A 16,555-nucleotide genomic window follows, 5' to 3' on the forward strand; every position below is an offset into this window, starting at 1 on the left:
GGGGTCTTGGGGGGTCTGGAGTCCTCAGCCTGTCAACAGGTGCCTCCGAAGTATACCTGGACTTCTTCTCCAAGCCGCCCTGACCTGACCAGGATGTGTCTTCTGCTGACGTGCGCAGCGTGGGGGGGGACTTGAGCAAGAGGAGAGGTGGCCAGACCTCTCCCGGCTTTTGAATAAACAGCATGGTGTCCCCAGTCACAGGCTTAGGGTGACCAGCCAGCTTGAGCTCCCACAAAAACCGGGTTCAGAATGAGACTACCTTTGGATGTATCTTCCCTGAAAAGTTTATAGAAACAATCTAAAAAGGAATAAAAATTATTTGGTTTCTCCTTTTTCCTAAAAAAAAAAGAATGACATTGCCCATAGGACCCTGTGCTCAGGCGGCCCACCCTGAAGGGTTTCCGCACAGACTGGACTCCACTCCCAGCTCTGGGTCTTCCACCCACGCGCAGGGAAGCAGAGACAGGTCACCTCATTCCTCATGGCCCCCACGCCCCCCGCCCCACCAGGAGCCTACCAGCCAGAAAAGCAGGTGTGTGAGTCCCAGGGCTGCTGGGACAGGAGGAAGCCTCCAGCATATCCACTCCCTGAGCAAGCTCACCTCTGTCCCGTGATGCTCTTTATTAATAACAAGGCTGTGTATTTTTCTAAAAAGTATCCTGGCAAGCACAGTTTAACACAGGCTTTACCGGCGGGCGGAAGGAAGCTCCTGGAAGAACCCTCTCTGGTTATGTGTGTTTCCATGGAGGGAAGTTGAAGAGGACTTTTTTAAAAATTCATTGAGAGAAATGACATTTAAATGGCTTTTGAAGCTATGAAAACTAGCGTTTAAGTCCGTATTTAGAGCTGAGTTCCAGATTGATTATCAGCTTCTTAAACCGAGGAAGTTGGTCTTTCTGGTAAGAAAATGAAGTTCAGGGACTTGCCTGGTGGTCCAGTGGTTAGGACTCCATGGTTTCACTGCCAAGGGCCCTGGGTCTTGCTCTGAACTGTAGACCAAAAGGCCCCTACACATCTGAAGATCGAAGGCTAAGCCTGGACCCTGACTTGCTCCCTTCACTGCCCTCCGTCGTGTCCGTGGGTAGCACCTTGGCGTCTCAAAGCCCAGACAAGGCTCATCATGGACAGCAAAGGGCAGATGGGCCAGTCGTTGAAGCTGGGGGTGGCCTGCCAGCCAGGGGTGCATCTCACTGGCCACCGGGGTTATGGCCGGGATGTGCCCTGCTCCGTGACTCCTGGACCTTTCCCCTCTGCCCGCTGACCGGCAGAGAAGGACCAGAGTGCGCCATGTGGGGGAGTGCAGGTCCCACTCCCAGCCAGACCCCACCTCTCCAGGTGAATTCTGCCCTCGTCAAGGTGGTCTCCTCTGCTGACAGGCTCTTCTTTCCCCTAAACGGCACAGGCTAAGGCAAGAAACTTGGTGGGAAGGAGGCCAGGGGCCTGGGGAGAGCTTGGGACTTTGGATCTGTGTGGCCTGGATACCTCCCACCCCACCCCTGAGCTCAGATGCCGGGACAGGGTCACCAGCCCCTCAGTACCAAGGGCTTCTCGAGAGTTCTGGCTCACACGGGGCTCCTGCCCACCCCTGCATCCTGCAGGGCAGCTGGTCCCCCTCAGCTTGGCAGGGGGCCCCACGTCTCCTTCCCGCCCCGTGGTGCGAACGTGCCCCCGACGCACGTTAAGCCCGGGACTGCTCCCTCCCGTGTGGAGTGCCGGCCGCGAGCGTTTTCCTGGGGGAGGCCAGGACCATGGTATGCGCCGAGGCAAGTCCTGTCCAGGCCTCCGCCCGAGGACACACAGGGCTGGACGCCACAGACACGTCTTTGCCTCGGCCTGTGGCCACTGCCGGGGACTCGGGCCTCCTAGCTGCTGGTGCCGAGGAGGGATGTGGTCTTAAAGCCGAGCATGGGGCCCTTCAGGGCTGAGGCTTCTCTCTAAAGTGCATTAAGCCCTCTGGCCTGGGCAGTGAGCAGCCAGCACTTCGAGCAGACGCTGACCACCCTGCCTGGTGGACAGACAGACGGGGCCGGGCGGGCACAGGTCTCCCCAGGGCCCAGCTGTCCTCCTGGTCCTAGCCACAGGGAGCTCAAAGGGACGGGACCAGACGAGGAAGGGTGCCCATGGCCCCCCAGAACAGGAGGCTGAGCGAGTGAAGGACTCCCCAACACGGGACTGGACTCCAGCTCTGCCGTGAGGACCCTTGAGTACCGCTGCCCGGGAGGTGGAGAAGGGGGCCGTGGAGGTGGGCCAGGGCGCACCACAGGGCAGGGCCCGAGAGAAGGTGAGTCCACGTGCTTGGTGGGTGCAGAGCCCATGGCTGGTTTAGCCCTCGAGGACACATGTTGACCTTTCTCCCCAGTCTGTAAACTGGAGAGTAAAAACAAAAATCCCCGTGACGTTACTGAAGAAATGTAAGCTGGTAACACGCTGTAACTCTATAGTGATAAATCAGGATGGTACTGGTCTGGGAAAATATAAATTAATCAGTGAAAGAGCATAGGAACCCCCAGCCAGGTACATAAATTCTAGGAATTTTAATTTCTAATAAATGTGGTACTTCAAAGCAGAAATAATTCAGATCGTTGTCCAAATTAATGGTGTTGGAACATATGGTTCTCCATATGGCAAAGACTATTACATACAAAAATAAATTCTAAAAAAATTAGAGAGTTCCAAAAATATGAGAATACTAGAAGAAAATAATTGGAGAATACGTATAGCATGTGTAAAACTGTTTACATAATATATTGATATATGCATTGTACTATTTATAAATTTATTTGTGATAATTCTGTTTTGTGAGAGGCAGTGTGATACGTGGGAATAAAGCACGGGAGGAGAGCACAGGGGCTCCCCTGGTGGTCCAGCGCCTCAGACTCCACGGTCCCAGCAGGAGGGGCGTGGGTTGGATCCCTGGTCAGGGAACTAGATCCCACAGCCCCAGCTGCAACTAAGACCCGGCACAGCCAAAGAGGTAAATATAGACATTTAAAAAAGATGAGCGCATATGAAGTGCTAAACATGTTAGGGTGAAAAAGAACTTCCTTTTTCAGAAGCCATAAATGAAAAAAAAATATATTGATACTTGGCTCTGTAAGAAATAAAAACTTCTATGTAACCAAGCAAAAGTAAACAATGGCTCACTGGGAGACATATTTGCAACATCTCTAACAGAGAGTCAGTATCCATAATATTCTTTAGTAAGAAAAATACTTGTAGCCCAGTTGAATGATGGAAGGAAGATATAAATAAGCAGTCAATTCGTGGAAGAATCCGGAAACCAACATTTGGCCTTATTCTCCAGGAATAACAGGGCAGAGAGTTTGGGAATCCAGGCTGGAGAGAGTGGCCGGAGTTGGGACCCTGGCAGGTCAGGGTGTCCAGCCCTCAACCCAGGGAGGGGAGGGCTCATCTGTTAGCTGGTTACTTTGGGCAAACAGCCTACATTTTTGCCTCACTTTCCCCTGTGTTTGGTTGGGTTCATCCACATGGTTACGGCTTCATAGGATGTTGTCAGAGGATAAATGTGTGACTGGTTATAAAGTACATAGATCAATAATTGGCTTGTAGTAGCTCTCTATAAGCACTGAAAAGCACTCTTTCCTTCTGGAAAGAGAAGGAACGTGCCAGTGAGCGAGGTCTGTGGCAGCCATGGCCTCCACGAGGGAGGATGTGGCGCTCAGAACACAGCCCACCCTGGGGTCTCCCCGACCATTCCTCTCTGCACAGACCCCAGCCAAAAAAAAAAGTATTTATGTAATGTTGGTGATGGACAGGGAGGCCTGGCATCCTGCAGTCCATGGGGTCGCAAAGAGTCAGACACAACTGCTAACACACTTCCTCCTGTGAGCCTCTCGGGGCTGGGAGTCAGGCCCTAGCTACCCATTCTCCAGATGAGAACACCGAGGCCGTGAGAGCACAGGCCTTGGCCAGGTCTAAGTCCCAGGCGTGTCGTCCGGTGGCCTCTGGGGTAAGCAGGCCTGGGCTGTGTCGGAGCACGAGACTGGCTCCGGATCCCAGGCGGGCAGGCAGCTCAGAGGGGATCGCTGGCCTTTGGGCTGAGGACACGTGGCCTGCAGGTCCCCGGCGTGGGTTCCTCTTGCTTATTCTGTCGTCTGGGTGAGCACAAAGCTAAGAAAGGGTGAGTGGGTGGTTTCTACAAACCCCTGGGTGTTCTGGCTGGTGCCACAGCAAGGGCAGCCGCGGCCGGTGTGCGCACGGTGCGCTGACCAGCCGCAGCGGCCGCGGGTCATCCCCTGTCCGGCCTCAAACCGGACACCAGAGCCCAGACCCTAGTACTTGGCCGATCCGCCTGGGGGCCACAGGCACTGGGCTTGTGGGCTGGACCCACCAACCCATCAGGCACAGTGCCAGGGCTCATGGCACTTCTAGCAGCCCAGGGAAGTGCTTTTTTTATAATAAAAAACTAACTTTCAGGTCGGAGTAAATGTTTAAGTGTGTAATGGTTATACATCTGCCCTTATAGCAATGTGGTTGTAAAATAGAATTTTTAATATTTTTTGTGGAGGAAGGGCCCCCAGAGGCTCAGCTGCCGTGGGCTCTCGTGCAGCCTGAGGCCTCCCGGCCGCTGGGACTCAGACCGTCCCAGCCCCGTGTGGCTGGACCCACCGCGGAGGGGACCTCACCCCCACGCCTCCCGGACGCGCCCCAGAGCAGAGCGGAGCCCCGTTCTTCCGGTGGGTTTTCCATTTCCAGGGATTAGGGCTCTGAAGGAAAGCGTCTTTGGGGCAGTTTCAACACAAACACCAGGATGCACTTAAAAATAGAACTCGCAAATAGAAACCCTGAAACCATGGCTTTTAGGCAGGCATTAAGCGCATTCAGCTGGGGGCAAAATCACACCTCCCCGCATGAACGTGGTCCTTCAGCCCGCGGTACCGGGGAAGGAGCCTGTCCCCTTAGCGGTGGCTTCTGTGACCCTTTGCCAGCGTGCCCCCCAGACGGGGCTTGTGGACCAGCCTCCAGCCCCCCACAAGACTGTCCCCTACCGCCTATAAAACTGCACGCCCCTCTCAGGGTTCCCCCTATTTTGACACCTGCCAAAACACCATTTGTGGTTTTAAAGTGAGGTTCTTAGACTCCTTAGTGACAGGAGGAAAGAGCAGCGTGGGTCTCCGGGGTGAGCGTTCCCCTCACCATCCCTCCAGGAGAAGCCTGGCAGGGCCCTGCCCGAGAGACCCCTCTGGACCTCCAAAGCCCCCTGCCACAGACACTGGCATCGTGAGGGCCTGAGCACAGGTCAGGGGGTGCAGGTTGGGCTGGAGCTGCTCGCGCAAGTGATTGCTAAATCTTTCGGAACTCTGAGCTGTTGTGTTAAAAACGAAGGAAGTGGATGCTGAAAATTCATCACCGCTTAGCTTAATTATTTGGTTACTTTCTGCTCTCGTCTGCACCTTCGGGGCCACCTGTCGGGTGAGTAGAGTATAGACTATCTGTACTTTGCCCGATCCAAAGTCAGTTGTCACTTTGGGCTAAGGCTGGAGTATTTACATCAGGGAAACTGGAAGATCTGACCCAGTGAGAGTGATAATAAAATGTGTGTATCTGCAGCCATTCCATGCGGAATAGCACAAGAGAAATCGAGGCAGTTCATTTCAGTATTCAAAAATGATCATTCAGTTCAGCAGAGTTATCACTCACGTCACTGCTGAACGAGCCAGGTTCCTCTGCAGAAATTGGTCGAATATCTTTCCTCTTACTCGTGGAAACAAGTGGAACTCTTAACCTACATTTAGGCCAGGGCTGCATTTGGCAATTGCACCATAGGTTGACTGTGAACCCAAGTGTTCTGCAAAAATCCACGAAAGCATTCTATGAGACTTGATTATCGACCTACATGGCATTTGTAATAAAGAATATTGTGTATTTTATAGGGCTTCCCAGGTGGCTTAGCGGTAAAGAACCCACTTGCCTATGCAGGAGACCTCGGTTCGATCCCTGGGTCGGGAAGATCCCTCGGAGAAGCAAATGGAATCCCACTCCAGTATTCTTGCCTGGGAAATCCTGTGGACTGAGAAGCCTGACGGGCTACAGTCCAGGGGGTCGCAAGAGTCAGATGTAACTTAGTGACTAAACAACATCGTGTATTTAATTATTTGTAAATTATGTGCTGCACATATTTGCACCACGACCATTTTGAGACTATATTGTTACCTACGGTCTCACTGATGCTATTTGTCACTCCCCTCCCTCGGGTCAGGGGAGGAGAGGTCTTCCGTGTGGCCTCTGGTTCTGATGGGGCCTCCTCCAAGTTCTGGGCCTCATCCCTGCGGGAGGCAGGGGATCTGGGCTCCGGGAAAGGTCAGAAGCTCCCAGCCCCGGGCAGGTCTGCAAACCCTTCTCAGGAGCAGTGACGGCGGGGGTGGGGGTGTCTGTCCCCGCTCCCAGACCTGACCTTCCGCAGCGGGGTCTTCAGGCTGCATTTCTGCTGGGTCCCCAGGTCCTTGTAAAGGGCCGGTCTGCTGGAGCTGCAGGGGATGCAGGGGATGCAGGCGACGTGTGCTGATTGCTTTCTAAGTGACCACACCTGTCCCACTTCCCGACAAAACAGCCTTTGAGCTGACAGCTCCTCCAGGCTCTACTTTCTCAAACAGACACACTTAGGGGCTTTGGGTGTGGGCCCCTGCCCCTGGATTTGGTGGGCTCAGGGGTACTGAGGTCCTCCCTGGGATCAGCTGGGTCTCCAGGATCAGAGCCAGAGGACTTGGGGGCGAGGTGGGGTGGGAGCACTGCAGACAGAGCGGAGCTGGCCTCATGGACTCCAGGGGCGGGTCCAGGCTGCCTCCACCCGGGGTCCCGCCAGTGGCATCCTTTCCCTGGGAAGGCAGGGGTGCAGGCGCAGGTCTCTGACCACCCAGTGCCCTTCCGCTGACCCTGCTTGAGTGGCTGGTCCCGGGGCCCAGAAGGTGGCCCTGGGGGTTCCCTGGGCTCTGCTCACACAGCTACTGCTCTACTTTGTCTTATTGCCTTCATAGCTTTCTGCTTAGTTACTATTTGTTCAGGGCTTCCCTGGTGGCTCAGTGGTAAAGACCCTGCCTGCCAATGCAGGGGACACAGGTTCGATCCTTGGTCCAGGAAGATCCCACGTGCTGTGGGGCAAGTAAGCCCACACACGGCAAATACTAAAGCCCGTGTGTCTAGAGCCTGTGCTCCCCGACAAGAGAAGTCGCTGCGATGAGAAGCAACAAAGGGGAGCACCTCGACTGTCGACCTACACGAGTTTATAAAAAGGGATTGTTCGATTTGTGGGGCTTCCTGGTGGCTCAGCAGTAAAGAATCTGCCTGCAACGCAAGGGACACGGGTTCGATGCCTGGGTCAGGAAGATCCCTTGGAGAAGGGAATGGCAGCCCACTCCAGTATTCTTACCTGGGAAACTCCACGGACAGGGGAGCCTGGTGGACTATAAGCCATGCGGTCGCAAAAAGCTGGGCACGACTTAGTGAGTAAACAACAACTCACTATGATGATGGATTTCTCCTTGATACATTTTTTCATCCTTCGCTTTTAAATCTTTGTTAATGTTTACGTTTTATCTGTGTCTCTTGTAAACACTAAGGCTGCGTGCCTTTGTCTTTAACCTGGGTAATTCGCCCTACTTGGATGTATTATTCTGTCTCGTTAAGAATACTTTTCCTACTGTTTTGGTGCTTGTTTTTCTGGCCTTGTTGTGGACACAGGAAAGTTTTCAGCCTCTTTTTCGTGTTCAGTTTTCCTAGAGCTCCCTAATTTCGGAGTTATGCACTCTATGGTTGTTAATTTGATATCTAATCTGCTTTAATCCCACTAAGTTTGATCAATATCTTTACTTTCTTCCAATAATACAAGGACGACCTCTACTTAAATACTGTATCATCTGATTTTTAGCTTTATCCTGTTGTTTTTTTGCTCACAAATTGTTTTTAAAGGTTTTTAATTTTTAAAATTTTATAGATTTCCTTTTTTGAATTTGTTTTTTATTTTATACTAGGGTTGATTTACAGTGTTGTGTAGTTTCAGGTGTACAGCAAAGGGACTCAGTTATGTATATAAATGCGTCCATTCTTTTTCAGATTCTTTTCCTATATAGGTTATTGTAGAATATTGGCTAGAGTTCCCTGTGCGATACAGTAAGTCATTGTCGACTATCTACTTTATACAGGGTATTGTGCATATGTTGGAGAAGGCAATGGCACTCCACTCCAGTACTCTTGCCTGGAGAATCCCATGGCCGGAGGAGCCTGGTGCGCTGTGGTCCATGGGGTCGCTGGGAGTCGGACATGACTGAGCAACTTTACTTTCACTTTTCACTTTCATGCATTGGAGAAGGAAATGGCAAGCCACTCCAGTGTTCTTGCCTGGAGAATCCCAGGGACGGGGGCGCCTGGTGGGCTGCCGTCTACGGGGTCGCACAGAGTCGGACACGACTGAAGCGACTTAGCAGCAGCAGCAGTATGGCTGAGTAACATTCCATTGTATAGGTGCATCACATCTTCTTTGTCCATTATTCTGTTGATGGACAGTTAGGTTAACTACCTGTCCTGACCACTGTAAACAGTGCTGCGGTGAACATCAGGGTGCGTGCATCCTTCCTGACCGTGTTTTCCTCTGGATATACGCCCAGGAGTGAGATTGCAGGGTCATGTGGTAGCTCTATTTTTAGTTTCTTAAGGAACCTCCCACACTGTTTTCCATCCTGGCTGCACCAGTTTACCTCCCTACCAATAGAGTAAGAGGGCTCCCTTCTCTCCACACTCTCTCCAGCATTTATTTATAGACTTTTGATGATGGCTGTTCTGACCAGGGTGAGGTGGCACCTCGTTGTAGTTTTACACATTAAGGATTTTGTTGTTGTTTAGGCAGCCAAGGTTTGTCAACATTCGTTCACAAATTTATCAATATCTGCTCATCATTTCTTCTGGCATCTTAGACTTTCCATCTGGAACCACCTCCTTCTTTCTGTAAGTGTCCTTTTTCAAAACTGGTCCTTCAAAATTTCCTTTAAGGAACCCGTGATGCAGCAGGCAGAACTGGGTAGAAAGAGCCCTGCCATCTCACTAAAGCTTGGCGAGTCAGTGGGAAGCACGCTGCCCTCCGTCACTTTGCCTGCCTTCCGTGGGGGCTGGACCGCTCGCCCAGCGTACCCGGCATCCCCGCCCATGACATCGCCACCTCTAGGGCTGCTGGCCACCTTCTCAGGACCCCTGTCTTTGCAAAAAGTTGTGCTCAAAGTGGGACTTAAACTAAACAGACTTCCTCTAGGAAACACACACAATCACACTGCTGCGAACGTTGCTTTTATGGACATTTCCCCGAGAAATATTTCTCTCTGGAAAAATAAATTCACAGGATGTAATTAAAACCATTATATGTGTATGTTGGCCTGGGCACGTCTTAAGTGCTTCACCAAATGGGCCACCAAATAAAGAAATGAAGGCCGGCTTTGTTCACGTCTAGGAACAATGACCTTTATTAACTGTAACCCAGGGCGTTCTTCTGTTCCTTTGCGGATTCAGAAGCAGCCTTTCACCGGGACCCGTGTTCAGGGCACGCGCCTTTGGTCCTGACCGCAGTGTGACCGACCCCTGCTGGGAACAGCAGAGCAGCCTGCGCGGTGTCACTTGGACGAAGGTGACCGTTTCAGGGCCCACGGACGGTCGAATGGCCTGTGTTTTCTGACTTGCCACCTTTGAAAAAATAAAATACATTCCTCTTATCTTCCAAACATCTTAAATTCTAAAGGAGAAAGTGACCAGAGTCATGAGCCTTGAGCGACACGGCTTAGGGAGCTACATGGTACATTGTCTCCTTTTTAAAAAATTGTTTTCGTTTATTTACTTTTGTTTGTGGTGGGTCTTCCTTGCTGTGTGAGTGCTGTCTCTAGTTGCGGCGAGCAGGGGCTATTTGCTAGTTGCGGCGTGTAGGCTTCTCGTTGCGGCGGCTTCTCCGGCTGTGAGATGCAGGCTCTAGTTGTGGCTCTGGGGGCCCAGTTGCTTCGTGGCCTGTGGGGATCAAACCTGTTTGCCTGCAATGACAGGCAGGTTCCCAACCACCGGACACCAGAGAAGTCCCCGTGTTGTCTCCTTTTTTGGACGAAGGTGACCATTTCAGGGCCCGCGGATGGTTGAATGGCCTGTGTCGAATTCTCTGGGGAATTCTTCCTTCATCCCAGTGCCCTGGTGGAGGACACAGCCACAGGTGTGCACAGTCTTCATGGTGGGCATGTGGCCCAGCAGGCCAATCAGAGTATTCTCCGGGATGGATGTGTGATGCAGGCCGAGAGGTTTCTCTTGCAACTACTGAGTGAGGAGCTTGAAGGCCTGTGGGGATGCAGCGCAGAACAAACATGGAGGAGAGCAAGTCTGGAGAAGGATGAGATCTAGTGCCAGACCCTGAGCTCCTGGATCCAGCTGTGCCTGAAGACCATCCCATCCTCAACTTCCCATTCTGTAGATGTCTTGTGGGTGTGATGATTCAAGCTGTGTGTCGTCTTGGCTAGGTCACGATGCCAGTTATTTGGTCAAACACCCGCCTGGGTGTTTCTATCAAGGCATACTATAAATGGAATCCGCATCTACAATCCACTGACTGATTTATTTATTTAAACCCTTGTCTGTGCCATGGACATGTGGGATCTTAGCTCCCTAACCAGGGATCAAATCCATGCCCCGTGCATTGGAAGCACACAGTCCCAACCACTGGACTGGCCAGGGAAGCCCCCCTTTGACTTTAAATTAAGGAGATGACCCTGAATAGTCTGGGTGGGTCTTAGGCAATCAGTCAAAGGCCTTAAGAGCAAAAACAGGTTTCCTTGAGAAAAAGGAATCCTGCCCCAAGACTGCAGCACAGAAACCTTGTCTGAGTGCCCAGCTTGCTAACCTGCTAAAGAGTCAGATATGTCTTAGTGACTGAATGAACAAGAGCAACAATTTGCCCTACAGACTTATCTCTTGTCTGAGTTTCTACCTGCCAGCCAGATTTCAGACTTGCCAGCCAACTCCTTGTCCCCAGGACGGACCCCAAGGCAAGGATTGTGTGCATGTGATTAAGGGTGGAAATGGTGGGTTCTGATTTCAGCCGGATCCTGGGGCCTCCGAGGCGTGAGCTACAGTCAGTTTGCCCTGCCTTAAGTAGGGACTGCCACTCCCAGGCCCTCCTCTCTCTCCCCCTGCAGACATTCCAGAGCCCGTGGGTTACAGCAGACCAACAGAGTCTACCGTCCTTCACTGGTCTGAGCAGAGCCTCTTCTGACACAGCGTCCACTCCCTGTGTGAAGGAGGGACGCCCTCACCCTCACCTATAGACCATGCCAAAGGCTTTTAATTATTCAGGTGGCCAGACTCTGCCGGGCAGCGCAGCCTTTGGAGTTCAGGCTTGGAGTGCTGGTTCCTCGGCCACAGGAAGCTGACCATGGCCAACTGGCTGGCCAGGGCTCTGTCCCCAGAACATCCACATACAGGAGAGGTGGACGCCTGAACTGATGGTCATGTAGGGTCAGGCTGGAGTTTCTCACACAGTGAGACTGAGGGCTGCCAGGGCAGAAGCCAAGAGATGGCCAGCCCAAGGAAGTCCATTGGCAGAAAGGGGCTGGGCATGTGCCCTGCACAAGCCGGCAGAGAGACAGGGAGCGTGCTGGAGAGACAGAGAGAGAGACACCAAGGGTCAGGGAAACAGGGAGACAAAGAGAGACAGAGAAGGCGAGACTGTATGACCCCAAACAGCTGCAGCAAAATATATTCCCTCTCACATCTTTGCCCTGGAAGTGACACTGATGTTCCTGCACAGAGAGATGGGCAGGGTCCATGCTAGCCCCCTGACCTCGAGTGGACATCGGTCACTTCTTGGACCAACAGAATGTGGCGGGAGTGATGCTCACAGCTTTCGAGAGGTCATAGGACAGGCGTCCCCCCCAACTCTCTCCCTCTCTGCCCCTGCCTGCTCTTCTTTGTCTTCCCCACCCCCGGACCTCCCACTGGCGTCCAGTCACCATGCTGTGAGGAGCCCAAAGTGTGGGTGTTCCTACCGCAGCCCCAGATTTGAGACACAGAGTGAGAAGGCCGTGCAAGCGGACAGAGCTGGAAGGGATGGGGCCACAAGCCAAGGAAGCCGGGACCACCAGGAGCTGGAAGAGACGGGAAGGGTCCTGCCCGAGAGCCTCCAGAGGGATCATGGCCCTGATGACACCTTGAGTTCAGACCTCTGCCCCCAAACTGAGCAAGAACACGTTTCCTCTGGTTTCGGAGTGTGTAGAAATTGTCGTGGCAGCCACAGGAAGCTCACACCCAGAATCACTAATCCCCTGGGAGTGAGGGCTGAGAAGGATGGAGTGGAGCCAGGGAGCAGGGGGCTTCCATGGGAGGCAGGGAAGGTGAGAAGTTAACCACAGACAGAGAGGAGGCCTCGCAGCCAAGAGACTGGACAGCCAGCAGCCAGCATCAGCCTGTGAGCGCTGTCCTTTCAGGCGACCCCACCCCAGCCTCGGGGTCTCCCAGCCGAGGCCCCAGTCGTGAAGCAGAGACAAGCCGCTCCCTCTGTGCTCGTCCACACTCCTGTCCACAGAAACCACGTGCTATTACACACGGTGACACCAGCTGGTTGTGGTTCGAGGCTGTTGCTTTGTTAGCCAGTGACACAGAGAGACACAGGCTTGGCAGGTCAAGGAGAGAGACAGGATCAGAGAGGCTCCTGGGTCCCAGGCAGCCAGGCTTCTGAGGTCAGCTCAGCCAGACACCCTGGCCACCCCGCATCCCCAGACCAAACCAAAGGCTCCTTGGACTTGAACCAGCTTTAGGGGATGTCTGGCTAAGATCGTGGCATCTGGTCCACTTCATGGCAAATAGATGGGGAAACAGTGACAGACTTTATTTTTTTGGGCTCCAAAATCACTGCAGATAGTGATTGCAGCCATGAAATTAAAAGATGCTTACTCCTTGGAAGGAAAGTTATGACCAACCTAGATAGCATATTCAAAAGCAGAGACATTACTTTGCCAACAAAGGTCCGTCTAGTCAAGGCTATGGTTTTTCCAGTGGTCATGTATGGATGTGAGAGTTGGGCTGTAAAGAAAGCTGAGCACTGAAGAATTAATGCCTTTGAACTGTGGTATTGGAGAAGACTCTTGAGAGTCCCTTGGACTGCAAGGAGATCCAACCAGTCCATTCTAAAGGAGATCAGTCCTGAATATTCATTGGAAAGACTGATCCTAAAGCTGAAATTCTAATACTTTGGCCACGTGATGCAAAGAACTGGCTCATTTGAAAAGACCCTGATGCTGGGAAAGATTGAAGGTGGGAGGAGAAGGGGACGACAGAGGCTGAGATGGTTGGATGGCATCCCGACTCAATGGACACGGGTTTGAGTAAACTCCGGGAGTTGGTGATGGACAGGGAGGCCTGGCGTGCCGCAGTCCATGGGGTCGCAAAGAGTCGGACACGACCGAGCAAATGGACTGAATTGGTCTGTGTTTTGGCACCTGACCGTCTCTTGCAGCACAAACTCTTAGCTCCCAGGGACGCACGCAACCACGCAGTGTTGGACGTGGGGGCAGTGGCCCTACGAAGGCCCTCATCTTCTGTTGCCTTGGGTGGCATGGCTGGCAAGGTCACCTGGGTCTCTCTGGAGCCCCCCTACCCTCTTCTTCCTTGATTTCCCAAGCAGTCAGTGTGGCCCGCCCAAACCTGGGTCAGATCACAACACTGCTTGGTAAAACCTGGTGACACGGGATAGCAGCGGGCATCACCCGGCCCACAGAGCCTCCCTCCTGGGTTCAGGAAGGGCCTCTCTGTCTGGTCCCTTGACTTTGGGGCCTTTCTCTGTGGTTAACTCCCTACACCTTGCCTCCTGTTCCCCAGCCTTACTCCCTCCTTCTTGGCCCTCACTCCCAGGGTGATTTGTGATTCTGGTCCATGACTGGGTGTGAACTTCTGTGGCCACCATGACAATTACTACACACTCAGAAACCAATGGAAACGTGTTCTTGCTCAGTTTGGGGGCAGAGGTCTGAACTCGAGGTGTTGTCAGGGCCATGATCCCTATGGAGGTTCTCGGGCAGGACCCTTCCTGTCTCTTCCAGCCCCTGGTGGTCCTGGCTTCCTTAGCTTGGGGCCACATCCCTCCAGGCTCTGTCTGCTCACATGGCCTTCTCACTCCATGTCCGAGTCTCAAATCTCCCTTTTTGTTTCAGACTCAAAGGCCTGTTGGATTTAGGGCCACTCTGAATCCAGGATGACTGAGATCATTAAGTTAACTACATCTGCAAAACCCCTTTCCTCCAATCAGGTCCATTTCACAGGTCCCAGGGGTTAGGAGGGGACTTATCTCTCCAGAGAACCCCATTCACTCCCTCACTGGGCCACAGGCTCCGTGGGCAGCGTCCACTCCAGCTCACCCGCATCAGGCCGAGTGGCTGTCACTTCTGACCATTTGTTCAATATCAAGTCCCGGCGAGCTCCTGCGAGCGAATTAAAACATCCGTCTGAGCAGAAACAGCTTTCGAGGGAGCCACGTCTCTGCCCAGAGAGATAAGACGGCTCCTCCCGAGCTGTAAGTCAAGGTGAGACGAGATGGGGGCCCAGAATGTGCGGGTGGAGGCTGGCAGGGAGCCTGGTCACCCAGATGGCGAGGTGGGGGCCGGGGGAGCTTCTGATGAGCTGGGGGGCAGGTCCTATGGCCGAGGGTGCAGACAAGGGGTGCCCGGGGTGTGCAATTTCTGGTCAAGGATTACAAATGTTTTATGCCAAGCTACCTTCCAGAAAGATTGGGCCAGACTTCAAGGAGGGGTCATTTGGGGACGTAGGGTGTTTTTATTTTGGGGACACAGATGAGTGGGTGGCTGAGGGACAGCCCTGAGCTGCCAGATGGCAGGAGGCAATGCGGGTGGGAAAAAGCTAGCGTGCCCCTGGGACCTGGAAGGGGCAGGGACAGTCTCCACTCTGCCAGAGGTAGCGCTGGCCCTGCGTCCACCCAGGACGGGTGTGCCCAGGGTGGTTGCATGATCTGATGATTCTGTCTGTAGATCCACCTGCAGCCCGTGTTGGTGGGTGTTTTGGGCTTACTGGACCCAGGCGGGATGGTGAGGCCTGAGGAGAAGCTGCAGGGCTGGACAGTCCTGGGTTTGAGCCCCGGCTGGGCCACAGCATGTTGTGGGCACAGCACCGAGCCTCCCTGACCTCAGGGCCCTGAGAAGCAGGGCGAGGGTCAGTGCCACCTCCAGTCCCTGCTGGTGTTGAAAGCACCGGGCCCAGCAGGCAGTTAGGGGGAGGGGTGGGATGCCTCTGATCCAGAGGGATCTCAGGTCTATCTAGAGAACAGACAAGATCCCAGGGCAGCATCAGAGCCAGGTGCACGCAGGAAGTGACACCTGCTCAGGCCGTTTAACCCCTTGGAGCCCAGGCCCTCATGAGGGGACAGGGGGCTGGGGGACAGGGCTGCTGAAGCTGGTGGGGACAGAGGTCTCAGCCTGGCTGCATGAGAATCACCTGGGAGCCTCCAAAATCCCCATGCCCAGCCCACACCCTACATCCCTTGCATCAGGATCTCTGGGGTGGGGTGGTATCAGGCCTGCTTTAAAAAAAAAAAATTGTGGTAAGATGGGCTTCCCTGATAGCTCAGTTGGTATAGAATCCGCCTGCAATGCAGGGGACCCTGGTTCAATTCCTGGGTCGGGAAGATTTGCTGGAGAAGGGATAGGCTACCCACTCCAGTATTCTTGGGCTTCCCTTGTGGCTCAGTTGGTAAAGAATACGCCTGCAATGCCAACCCGTAACTCGTGCCCATTATACAACTCCCCTTTCCCCCAGCCCCTGATTCCACCATCCACTTTCTGTCTCCATGAACTGACTCCTCTAGGAAACTCGAGAGTGGAATCAAGCAGCAGTCTTCGCCTTTGCTGACTGGCTTCTTTCACTCGGCATCGTGTCCTCAAGGTTCGTGCATGTCCTCCTATTTGTTAGGACTTCCTTCCCTTTTAAAGCTAGTAATAACCCACCCTGTGACAGGCCACACTGTTTACCCAACATCTCTGATGGACACTTGAACTGTTACCAGGTTTCCCTGCCTTTCAAGCTCCCAGGTGTTCTGAGGTGCAGGCCGGTGGGTCTGGGTGTGCCCCTGGCTCCCTGGAGCGTAGCATGTGGTCATCACGCCCAGCTCTTCTGCCACTGGTGCTCTCAGGGGTTATCATGTCCAAACAGAGCTGGAGGCAGCTCCCTTCCCCCCAGCCAACACCCTTGCAGACCTGCAGCCGGGTGGTACCACCTAGAGCATTTGAGCAGCCCCCTGGGGACACCTGCCCCGCCGCTGTGGCTCCCCTTACACCGACCTGGTCCTGTAGTTACAAGGCAGGGCAGGCCAGCGGGTCATAGACAACTGTTGGGGGTCTCCAGTCTCACCTGTCCTCAGCCACCTGCTCTCCCCCAACCCCTCCCAAACACCCTTCCCACCCCCACTTCCATCTGCTGGAGCCCTTCTCCCAGGGGAGCATGGAAGGAGCCAAAGGAATCCATGCTTACAAACCAAAACTCAGGTCTGACAATATTTCAATAAGCGTGTGTGCAAGAA

This window comes from Bos indicus x Bos taurus, chromosome 3 (genome assembly GCF_003369695.1).
Source record: "Bos indicus x Bos taurus breed Angus x Brahman F1 hybrid chromosome 3, Bos_hybrid_MaternalHap_v2.0, whole genome shotgun sequence".
Classification (NCBI taxonomy): domain Eukaryota; kingdom Metazoa; phylum Chordata; class Mammalia; order Artiodactyla; family Bovidae; genus Bos; species Bos indicus x Bos taurus.